This window comes from Pseudophryne corroboree, chromosome 2 (genome assembly GCF_028390025.1).
Source record: "Pseudophryne corroboree isolate aPseCor3 chromosome 2, aPseCor3.hap2, whole genome shotgun sequence".
In the NCBI taxonomy this organism is placed as follows: Eukaryota; Metazoa; Chordata; class Amphibia; order Anura; family Myobatrachidae; genus Pseudophryne; species Pseudophryne corroboree.
The window spans coordinates 338800741-338812903 of record NC_086445.1 but is presented as its reverse complement, the minus strand read 5'-3'; positions in this window follow the sequence as shown (position 1 = coordinate 338812903).

Genomic DNA, 12163 nt, shown 5'->3' with positions numbered 1-12163 from the left:
ATGTGGGGGAGGGGGAAGGATGGTCATGGTGCCTGTGCTGTCTATCTATGTGTGGGGGGAGGGGGGGGGTTGTGGTGCCTGTGTGCTGGCTGTCTATCCATGTGGGGGGTGGTCATGGTGCTTATTTGCTGTCTATTTATGTGGGGGGTGGGGGGAGTGGTCATGGTGCCTGGGCCATCTATGTAGGTGGGGGTGGCGGTCTTGGTGCCTGTGTGCTGTCTATCTATGAATTTTTAATTTCATAGATCTAAAATAAGTTATTTGGAAACCCCCCCTTTCAAAATCCTGCGTTTGCCACTGCAATGTGCATAGATTTTACTTGTAAAAATGCCATCTATATGGTGCTGAACTGACTATGACATCTCGATAAATGCAGACTAACCACAAATAGAAACTAGATTTTGCTTTGTGGGATGGGGTTATTTAAATGAGATTCAATGGGCGAAGAAGCAGCTACTTACTAGCATGGGGCCGCCTGTTTCAGATGTGATTGGAGTATCTATTGCTCCTGCTGCTTACATACTGTAACTCTGATATGGTAATGCAGTAGGAAGCGACACTGCTCCTGCTGCTTTACTGATCTGAGCTGCATCCAAAACCACAGTATTGGAGCTTCCCCGGTAACATCAGGTGGCTGTGTGACCCATGGGATCGCCAAGCTGGCCGCTGCAAGTCCTACCTAGAGGCCAGGAAATCTCCGTCCTCTGACAGAGATCCTGGCCTTGTCCCTCCCCTGTAACTGTGGTGACAAGCCTCTGTTTGGAGAAATGGAGGCCATCGCTGCCCCCAACAGTCCTCCAGAAATAAATTCTATTTTCAGTCTTTGTATTTCAGACTAGCCCAAAGTCTCCTGTTCTATCCTTGTATTTCACTGTTGTTACAAATCAATCCCACTTTCCTCTGCCTCTGCCTAATTAGACCGTTAGTCGTCCTTATATATGTATATGGAGGGATACAAGAAGTAGGTGATAGTGTAACACAGTGTTATTAAACAGGATAAAACCAAGCACAGGTTCCTAGCAGTGTACCTCAAACACTGGTGTATAATGCACACCAATTCAGACAGAAAGTGTCTAGGGTGCCTCCTGGGAATGGAAATCAACTGTCTGAGTCCTAGTTTGGGTTGGTTGTCAGGATAGTGTGTCCTCACCAACGCATTTCAGCTCCTTAGAGCAGTTACCAAGCGATTATCACCTACTGTATTTCTTGTCTCCCTCAATATACATATCCAAGATGGATAACTAATGGTCTAAGGCAGAAGCAGATGAAAGTGGGATTGATTTGTAACAACAGTGAAATACAAGAGTAGAAAAGGAGACTTTTGGGCTAGTCTGAAATACAAAGAAAGAAAATAGAATTTATTTCTGGAGGAGGTGAGATAAATACTTCTGTTTACATCGTGCTAACCTTGCATCTAATAGAACTATATTAACCATTTGACTTTATATTAACTTTATATTCATGCCCTGATAGAATACTCTTGGCCACCTTTCTCTTTCTCTAGAAACGTTGAGTGCCGTACAGGTTGGCACAAGGTCCTAGCTGCACTTCATTTGGAGCGCTGAATTTATTTCCTCATCTATTACTAGTAATTTTTATTGGTGGATCCAGAAAAAAAATGACAGGAGAGGCAAAATTTTACATATGATTATATTGCTACCTTATATCCTGCTAAAAATGTTTTATTTATGAACTAATTAACAATTGTTACAGCTAATTAAAGAAACAAAAGATTAAGCTTTTCCTCAGGCCTTATCTTCTCCACAACTGTAAATTTATGATTACAAATTACCTCAAGACAGAGTCGGCACTATCCACTCAACAAGGGTATGCAAAGCAGGGAGGTGCTGGGCTGAAGAGGCTCTCTCACTACTCTGCTACTCTGCTGAGCAGAACTACTGTACCGACTTGACAGCAGCACCATGCCAGTGGCAAGGAAGGCAGAGAGCTCTGGGAGGAGGAGTGGTGTGAAAGGATCAGCGCCGCCAATAACATCAGGGCAGGGGTTGGCACTGGGAGGGGAGCTGTTTGCTGAGCCAGGCACGCTGATCCGGGCAACATGGAGTGTGAGGGTCGAAACACTTGTATAAGCACTGCTTGGTGACAAGCGGGAGACCTCAAAGGATGGCCGGCCATCACAGACACTGAAGGGGTGCAGCTACACCTGGTCTAATCAATCAGGTAAGCAGACCAGTTAAAAAAAGCGGGAGACCTCAAAGGATGGCCGGCCATCACAGACACTGAAGGGGTGCAGCTACACCTGGTCTAATCAATCAGGTAAGCAGACCAGTTAAAAAGACAGTGGGGAATCAAGGGGCGGGGGGGGGGGTGGAGTGATGGTGTGTCTGGGCAACACAGTGGCTGTGAGAGAACAGGGGTGGGGGGGTGACACTTGCTGAGAGAGAACACTGGCTGTGAGAGACAGTGCCGTCACTACCTATGTGCCAGGTGTGCCTGGCACACAGCGCAGTTACACTGAGGGCGCACGGCGAGCGGCATGTAATGAGTCAAATTGACTCAATACATGCCGCCTCTGCTGGGTGCCGTGCGCCGCGCTGGAGGGAGAGCAGCGCCGGAGGCAGAGAAGGAGGAGGAGGGAGGGGGACTTGAGCCGCAGCAGCGCTATTTCATTGATAGCGGCGCCGCTGCAGCACTCTCCTCTCCTTCTGTATTGGCTGCCCGGCGCTGCTGTGAATGCTGGGATGCGGTTCCCTCATCCCCGCATTCTCAGCAGCGGCCAGCCAATACAGAAGGAGAGGGGAGTGCTGCAGCGGCGCCGCTACCAATGACATAGCGCTGCTGTGGCTCAAGTCCCCCTCCCTCCTCCACCTTCTCCACTGCGGCTGACCGGGATCTCTGCCAGCACGAGGAGCCTGAGAGATGGTAAGTATATAGCTCTCTCTCTCTTTCTATCTCTCTCTCTTTCTCTCTCCCCTTCTGTCTCTCTCTCTTTTTCTCTCTCTCTCTCTCTGGTGTCTGTCTGCCGCAATGTGTAAAAAGGGGGACTGGCTGCCGCAATGTGTAAAAATGGGGACTGGGTGCCGTAATGTGTAAAAAGGGGATGCTGTCTACCGTAATGTGTAAAAAGGGGGACTGGCTGCTGCAATGTGTAAAAAGGGGGACTGGCTGCCGTAATGTGGAAAAACGGGGACGCTGTCTGCCATAATGTGTACAAAAAGGGGACGCTGTCTGCCATAATGTGTAATAAGGGGGACTCTGTCTGCCGTAATGTGTAATAAGGGGGACGTTGTCTGCCATAACGTGTAAAAAGGGGGACGTTGTCTGCCGTAACGTGTAAAAAGGGGGACGCTGTCTGCCGTAATGTGTAATAAGGGGGACGTTGTCTGCCGTAATGTGTAAAAAAGGGGATGCCGTCTGCCGTAATGTGTAATAAGGTGGACTGTCTGCCGTAATGTGTAAAAAGGGGGACGCTGTCTGTCGTAATGTGTTATAAGGGGGACGTTGTCTGCCGTAATGTGTAAAAAAGGGGATGCCGTCTGCCGTAATGTGTAATAAGGGGGACTCTGTCTGCCGTAATTAGTAATAAGGGGGACTGTCTGCCGTAATGTGTAAAAAGGGGGACGCTGTCTGCCGTAATGTGTAAAAAGGGGGACGCTGTCTGTCGTAATGTGTAAAAAGGCACGCCTTCTGCCGTAATTTGTAAAAAGGGGCTCTACCCGGTGTAGTGGCTCTACTGTGCAGCGTAATTTGAATAATGGAGACTACTATGCACCGTAGTATGAATTGGCATTATTTTGTGGCCACACCCCTTCCCCATGAAGCCACACCCCTATATATTTTTTGCGCATCTACGGCGCGCACTGCTCCTGTCTTGCGTAGGGGGGGCACCAATGCCATTTCTTGCACACAGTGCCAAAATACCTAGTTACAGCACTGGTGAGAAAACACAGGGGTGGGTGTGACACTGGCTTGGAGCGAACACAGGGGTGGGGGTGACACTGGCTGGGAGAGAACACAGGGGTGGGGGGTGACACAGTGGCTGTGAGAGAACACAGGGGTGGGGGGTGACACTGGCTGTGAGAGAACACAGGTGTGGGGTGGTGACACTGTGGCTGGGAGAGAACACAAGGCTTGGGAGGTGACACTGTGGCTGGGAGAGAACACGGGGGAGTGACACTGTGGCTGGGAGAGAACACAGGGGGGGTGACACGGTGGCTGGGAGAGAACACAGGGCTTGGGGGGTGACACTATGGCTGGGAGAGAACACAGGGGGGGTGACACTGTGGCTGGGAGAGAACACAGGGGTGGGGGTGACACTGGCTGGGAGAGAAAACAGGTGGTAAAATAAGTAATGGATAGGGTAGCAAGAAAAAAATTACAGAAAGAGGGTTAAGTTAGAGGCACAGGGAGGCAGTAGGGGTACAGATAGAGGCAGAACGGAGCTTAGGTTGAAGTACAGACAGAAAGGGGCACATATACAAGCACGGACAGACAGACAGATGGGGATACAGGTAGAAGGAAATATGTAGTTGGTTGGTTTAGGTAACACAATAATTGACTTCAAAGTTGTAGACAGGTCTCAAGTGTTATATTTTTAAAATTAAAAAGTGTCATAGAGGCAAGTGGGCCTGGATTCTGAGGGTGGGAGGGGAGCCAGGTGTCTGCTAGATGTACCAACAGCCAGCATCAATATGGTCAATGGTAGTACAATTACATAGGCTGGTCTATACTGGGGATGAATAAAAGATGGAAGGGGCCCCAATCTACAACTTGCCTAGGGCCCCACAAAATGATAATCCGGCTATGCTGCTGCTGCTGGACACTGTTGTTGCCGGATGCTGCTGTGCCTGCCTGAAGAACCAGCAGTGTGAAGCATGGGTCTTCATTCTCCATTCCACCTGGTGCTGATCTACAGGCTCAAGTCTCTTCCCTCTCTCCTTTCTCCTCGCTGAACCTGTATGACAGACAGGCAGCAGCAGGCACTTCAGTTTTCAGCACCACACCCCCACTTCTTACCCATCCCCTCCTGTGGATATTATGTGTAAGGGGCACTACTACTGTGGGCATTATGTGTATATGTGGCACTACTGCACTACTACTGTAGGCATTATGTATAAGGGGCACTACTAATGTGGACATTATGTGTATATGCAGCACTACTACACTACTACTGTAGGCATTATGTGCAAGGAGCACTATTACTGTTGGCATTACGTATATAAGGGGTGTTACTACTGTAGGCATTATGTGTATATGCAGCATTACTGCTGTGAGCATTATGTGTAAGGGGCATTACTACTGTGGGCATTATGTGTAAGAGGCATTACTGTGGGCATTGTATGTAAGGGGAAGTACTGTGGGCATTGTGTGTAAGGGGCACGACTGTGTGTCGTAATGTGTATAAGGGGTACTACTGTGATGTAGCATAATGTGAATAAGGGACACTAGTATGTGATGTAATATGAATCAGGGACACTACATGTGGTGTAATGTGGATAAGATTGTGCTACTGTGGGGTGTCATTTGAATTAGGGTTACTGTTGTGTGGCCACTCCCCATCCTTGTAAGACCACACCCCTTTATGGGAGGTAAGGTGTAAATTTATAGTTTGCAGCGGGATGCCAAACACCCTAGGACCAGCCCTGCCTCAAGAGACTTTTTAGAGAAGTATATTCAATCAGAAATAGCATTAGTTGCCTGAAACAAACAAATTAGAAACCTTTCCTCTGAAGGCTTTCTAATAAGATACTGTATTGTGAACCAGCCAGTGGTTTTACCATTAGGGGTAGTAGTTCCCTCCATACCTGCAGGTGAAAAGGGTTGATCTATGAGGTTTTTGTCAATCTGAGAGAGTGGGAAAATTAATCTCTTTGAGGTAAGGTTTGATTTTATTTATTTTGATTTTATTTATTTATTTATTTATTTTGGGTTACTTGTGCTTTCTTGTGTGGAATATCTGGAAAGATTGTATAATTTGGCATTGTACATTTGTATATTGTAATATTTTAACAACATTATTATATCCTGAGCTGGAGGGTGCACAAGAAATCCTGGTGAGACACCTGGTAACTGATCTCCACAAGCTGTGATATTAAAATGTAATTCTTTTCTATGGCTATAAAGCATCATCTAGTGGTGCAGGCTCTACCCAGTGTCGGACTGGTGCATGAAAGGCCCACTGGGGGAACCCATGCTTAGGACTTAGGGCTGTGACCAGCCTCCAGAGTCTTGGATAACCATTAGAGAATGCCTGGTCTGGGCCCCTTTATAAATATATATATATTGTAGTAATTACTTCTGGTGCAAAATTTGGTAATGTACCAGATTAATAACAGTAATGCTCTATAGAAGATATACCACAGTCCTGTGCAATATACTGTAGCATACCGTATGTATAATGATTATTTCAAGTGCACAGGCTAGAACCTGATCCCTAGAAAAGGGGTTGGGCCCTCAGGGAGTGGGGCCCACCAGGGGTTTCCACTGTTCCCCTATGGGCCAGTCCGACCCTGGCTCTACCTCTTGAAGATAAGTTAAGTATCACATTTTTGAGTTTGGGTGTAAAAACAAGTAACATTACTCAGAGTAGAAATCAGAAAGGAACACCACAACCAGTCAATAATATCTTGACACAATAAGCTGCATTAGTGAGTGCAACCTCATAAACACAGATTTACAGTGATGAAACTGCATTTGTGCTGCTGTCTGATGTTTTTTTCTCTCGATTGTAGCAAATCGAAAAAGCTGCAGGAATGGGGGAGGTCATAATCATTGGGGACTTTAATTACCCCGACATAAATTGGGTTACAGAATCAGGAAATACAGCTAGGTGTAAAAGGTTCTTAAACATGCTAAAAGATTACTTGTCCCAGGTAATCGAGGAACCAACTAGACTTAGGAGGACTATACTGGATCTAGTACTAACAACAATGTGGAGATTATATCAAACACTAAAGTAGGGGAGACCTTGGGAAATAGTGATCATAATATGGTCACATTCGATATCAGTTTTTAAAAATAACACTATAGAGGTTCAACTCAGACTTTTCACTTTAGAAAAGCTAGCTTCAGGATGCTGAAACAAGCAATAAAAGACATTGATTGGGAATTTCTGTTTTGTGGTAAAAATACGGCTGAAATGTGGGATTCTTTTAAAATTTTGCTTGATAAGTACACTAATATGTTCATTCCCAAGGGCAGCAAATGCAGAAGTGTTAGATTCAAACCGATGTGGCTTAATAAGAAGGTCAAGGAACAAATGGATAGAAAGAGGTGTGCTTTCAAAGCGTTTAAATCTGACGGGAAGGTGGGGTCATTCCAGTAATATAAGGAATCTAACAAAAAAGCTAAAATAGAAAATGTAAAACAAATCACCAAGGAGAGTAAAACCAACCCTAAAAAGTTTTTTAAATATATAAATGGTAAAAGGTTAAAAAAGGAGACTATAGGACTATTAACCACTTGCCTGGCATGATCGCATCAGATGTGACCATGTCTGCAAGTGCTTTATCTGACCTGGTGGCACAGGATGCGACCAGTCAGATAAACTGTGTTAGCAGCTGCAGGGAAGGGAAACTTCCCCCCGCTGCTGCTGTCAGATGGACCAGAAGGTCCCTCTGCCTCCCTGCAATCTCCCCCTGTGTCTGCTGTGCTACCAATCATTGCTGATCAGTCAGCATGGCAGGATCCCCCCTCCAGGGGCTGCAGACAATAGCAGCCACTGGGGAGTGTAAACTAACCCCCCCAAGACCCCCCTGTGTACCTGGAGGCTGTATTTCAAAATCAAAGATGCGATGGTCGCAATGTTTCGATGTTTGAAATTTTTTTTTTTAGAAAATACATTTTTTTTCTTTTTTTTTAACTAAAATCATTTTGGATAAAGTTAAGTTCATGTTATTCACCTAATTCACTCATTAAAAAAAATGACAATTTCAGAGCGGTTTTTGGCAAAATAAATTATCAGTTAAGTGGTTTGTCTTTACTATTGATGACAAAGACAAAGCAGATTTATTGAACATTTTTTTTTCTGCAGTGTTCACTAGAGAGGGCCTGTTGGTGGTAGTAGTGCATAACTTAAGCAATGATAACGGTCCACTTCTATGTACTTGGTTAAACGAAGAAATAGTCTGGGAGAGACTAGGTAAAATTAAGATAAACAAATCTCCTGGTCTGGATGAACTGCACCCAAGGGATTTTATGGAACTTAGCTTAGAATTAGCAAGGCCCTTATATTTAATTTTCTCTGATTCAATTACATCAGGAATAATTTCCAAAGGACAGGCGTATAGCAGAGGTAGTCCCAATATTTAAAAAGGGAATTAAAACTCATCCCGGTAATTATAGACCAGTAAGTTTGACATATGTAGTGGGGAAATTACTGGAAGGTATAATAAAGGATAGCATACAAGAGTACTTGGATAACTCCAAGGTTATTAATAGGAATCAACATGGTTTTGTGAGGGACAGGTCATGTCAAACCAACTTAATTAGTTCTATGAGAAAGTGAGCGAAAATCTTGACCAGGGAAACGCAGTGGACATGGTCTATTTAGATTTTGCTAAAGCCTTTGACACAGTGCCACATAAAAGACTGATCTTCAAATTAAGAGAGATTGGTTTAGGAGACACTATCTGCACTGTAAGTAATTGGTTGGATAACAGGGAACAGCGTGTGGTGGATAATGGGGTGTTTTCTGACTGGGCCTCAGTGCTCAGTGGAATACCGCAAGGGTCCATACTCAGGCCATTACTGTTTAACATATTTATTAATGACCTAGGAGTGGGTCTGGAAAGCACAGTGTCAGTTTTCACAGATGATACTAAACTGTGTAGAGTAATTAAGTCAGACAAGGATGTTGAGTCTCTACAGCATGACTTATTTAAACTGGAAGTTTGGGCAGACAAATGGAGAATGAGGTTCAATATATAAAAATGTAAAGTTGTGCACCTTTGGACTAAGAACAATCTGGCGGCCTATACATGTAATGGGGAAATTGTAGGGGAGACAGTAGTGGAAAAATATTTGGGGGTGCTCCTTGATAAAAGACTTAGTACCATATCCCAATGTCAAAGTGCAGCAACAAAAGCAAATAAGGTGTTAGCATGCATTAAATGGGGAATTGAGACAAGGGATGAGAGTGTAATCCTACCACTGTACAAATCATTGGTGCGATCACACCTGGAATATTGTGTACAGTTCTGGGCTCCGCACTATAAAAAATATATCTTGGAACTAGAAAGGGTTCCGAGGCGAGCCACCAAACTGATCAAGGTGTTAGAGGCACTGGACTATGAGGAAAAGCTTACTAGGTTAGATATGTGTACACTCAAAAAGAGGCGTCTAAGAGGAGACATTATTAATATTTACAAGTATATAAAGGGACAATACAAGGATCTATCAGGCGATTTGTTTATAAAAAAAAGGCTCTACACAGGACACGTGGGCACCCTCTGAGGTTGGAGGAGAGAAAGTTTCAAAACAAACGTAGAAAATGGTTCTTCACAGTAAGGGCAGTCAAAATTTGGAATTCTCTGTCAGAGAAGGTAGTAATGGCGGACTCAGTTAATATGTTTAAAAATGGATTAGATACATTCCAAGCTGAACATAATATCCAAGGATATAACATTTAAAGGAGGACAATGTTAGAAAAAAGCATGAATTATAGCTGTTATTTAGACCTATAAACATAACTTAATCTGGGTCATTATAGTTAACAAGTTATAAACTGAGTAGTGTAGGAGTTATAATACAGGTTGAACTCGATGGACTTTTTGTCTTTTTTCAACCTCATCTACTATGTTACTATGTTTGTCAACACGATAGTGACGATAGTGGTTGATAGTTTTATAATCAAAGCAGTAGGAGCAGGGGCAGAGGTTCATAGCAGGTATCCAGAGGTACAGTAAGATAGTGGTTAATGCCCCAACTCCCCATCCCCTACATTCACTGATTCACTGTACTAACACCACAGCAGCATCTAAACAACAGACTAGTGTGCATCTCTACATTAGCTCACAATTAGTCTCCTGTTTGCTAATCACTTATTGTGCTTTAGTTATAAAACTATAAGAATATGCTACAGCATAATAAAGCAAATATATTTTCTCTTTTTAATAATCATGTTAATGTCTCTGTAGTCATAACATTTCAGTTAAAAGTAATAGTCATCCCACAGGTCTTATGTGTTAGTCAGTGTCGGTTGTTGTGGTAATTCTAATACAGAGCATTTACAGGCATCTGACATCTGAATACATTCTAGAAAAGCAAAGATAGAATAAAATGGAAAATAGTTAATATTTTGTGCTGAAAACATATTTAAAAAAATCATTATAGCAAAACATTATACATTACCATCAATAAATACATGTTTATAGAATTTCCCCTTTTAGAAGCAAAATATTCAGTTATGGAACACGTGGATTTACTTAGACCCAAAGCAGTTTAGACTGAAACAAATTGTGGTTTGTGCTATTTTATTTTCCTTTTATTTTTCTTTTCCATAATTAACATTTGATTCTTCGTTTACATGTTGTTTGTTAAATCTACAAATCTACAGTGTTGTAATTAGGTCATACATACTATAACCGCTTTCTACTGAGGAAAAAACACCTAGTTTGAGGTGATGTGGTGCATTACACATATAGGAAACATTGTACTGTATGGTGATACTAGAGTCACCAGATCAGCCATGTAAGTCCAGACACATATGAATTCCACATGCCACATGGTTGCTGTGCTGTTATATCACATGCATAGGATAGTCCCTACCATCAGATCAGATGTGGATAAACCTTCTCTAGGTGGAACAATTCTAGAGGCTTGCCTACTGACCCCTTAACATCACCCCTCCCTCCATAGAACCTGGCAGCTGTTACAGCATTCACCTGCAGTGACTACAAGTAGAAGCACATTGTACACATATATATTATGTGGGAGCATAGTGACTGAGAGCAGGATTGAAGAAGGAATATGGGGAAATGAATACTACCTTCTTTATAGTTCCTTTGGTTCCAGTCAGTTACTATGTTCCTAATACTCCAAGGTGAGGCACATGGTGATTTCTGTCACTGTATGATTCTTTCTGTAGTTATTGTATTTGCAAGTGGTGACTGCTGTCTGCATATGGCCATAAAAATACTGAGGGGGCATTGGTCAGTTGCAGGAGTCTTGGCAGGATAGAGGGCTGGAATAGTATACTTATGGGGAGATGAACTAATCAGAGAAAAGACTGGAGAAGTGAGTCCGTGGAAAAGTTGCCATCAATCAGCATTAAAGTAACATTTATAATTTGCATACTATAAAATTATACAGAGCAGCTGATTGGTTGTCATGGCCAACTTATCCACTTGCTCACTTCTCCACTCTTTTCACTGCTTAGTAAATCTCCCCCTTAGACTTAAATAAAAGAATATGAATAAACAATACACTAAAATTGTTTTAACAGCCTCCTGCTGTACCAGGAAGACAATAGGCAAATTATATCTCAAAGTGGAAAGTCTCATCCTTCAAGTAAATTGGGAGACAAAGTTGAAAAAGAGTGAATGAAAAACTCAGCCTTAAAATAATTGTTCTTTCATTCTAATACTTACATTACCATATTTTTTAATCTAAACCTGAAATTGCTACTCTGAAAAATAGGGCCTACTAGTGTGTTGTTGCCATGGGCAACAACATACTAGTAGTACTACTACTACTGAGGTCTTAAAGCAGCCCTGACTTACAGTGCATCCGGAAAGTATTCACAGTGCTTCACTTTTTCCACATTTTGTTATGTTACAGCCTTATTTCAAAATGGAATAAATTCATTTTCTCCCTCAAAATTCTACACACAATACCCCATAATGACAATGTGAAAAAAGTGTTTTTGAGATTTTTGCAAATAAAACACTAAGAAATCACATGTACATAAGTATTCACAGCCTTTGCTGAATAGTTTGTTGATGCACCTTTGGCAGCAATTACAGCCTCAAGTCTTTTTGAATATGATGCCACAAGCCTGACAAACCTATCTTGGGCAGTTTCGCCCATTCCTCTTTTGCAGCACCTTTCAAGCTCCATCAGGTTGGATGGGAAGCATGGGTGCACAGCCATTTTCAGATGTTCAATTTGATTCAAGTCTGGGCTATGGCTGGGCCACTCAAAGACATTCACAGAGTTATCCTGAAGCCACTCCTTTGATATCTTGGCTGTGTACTTAGGGTCA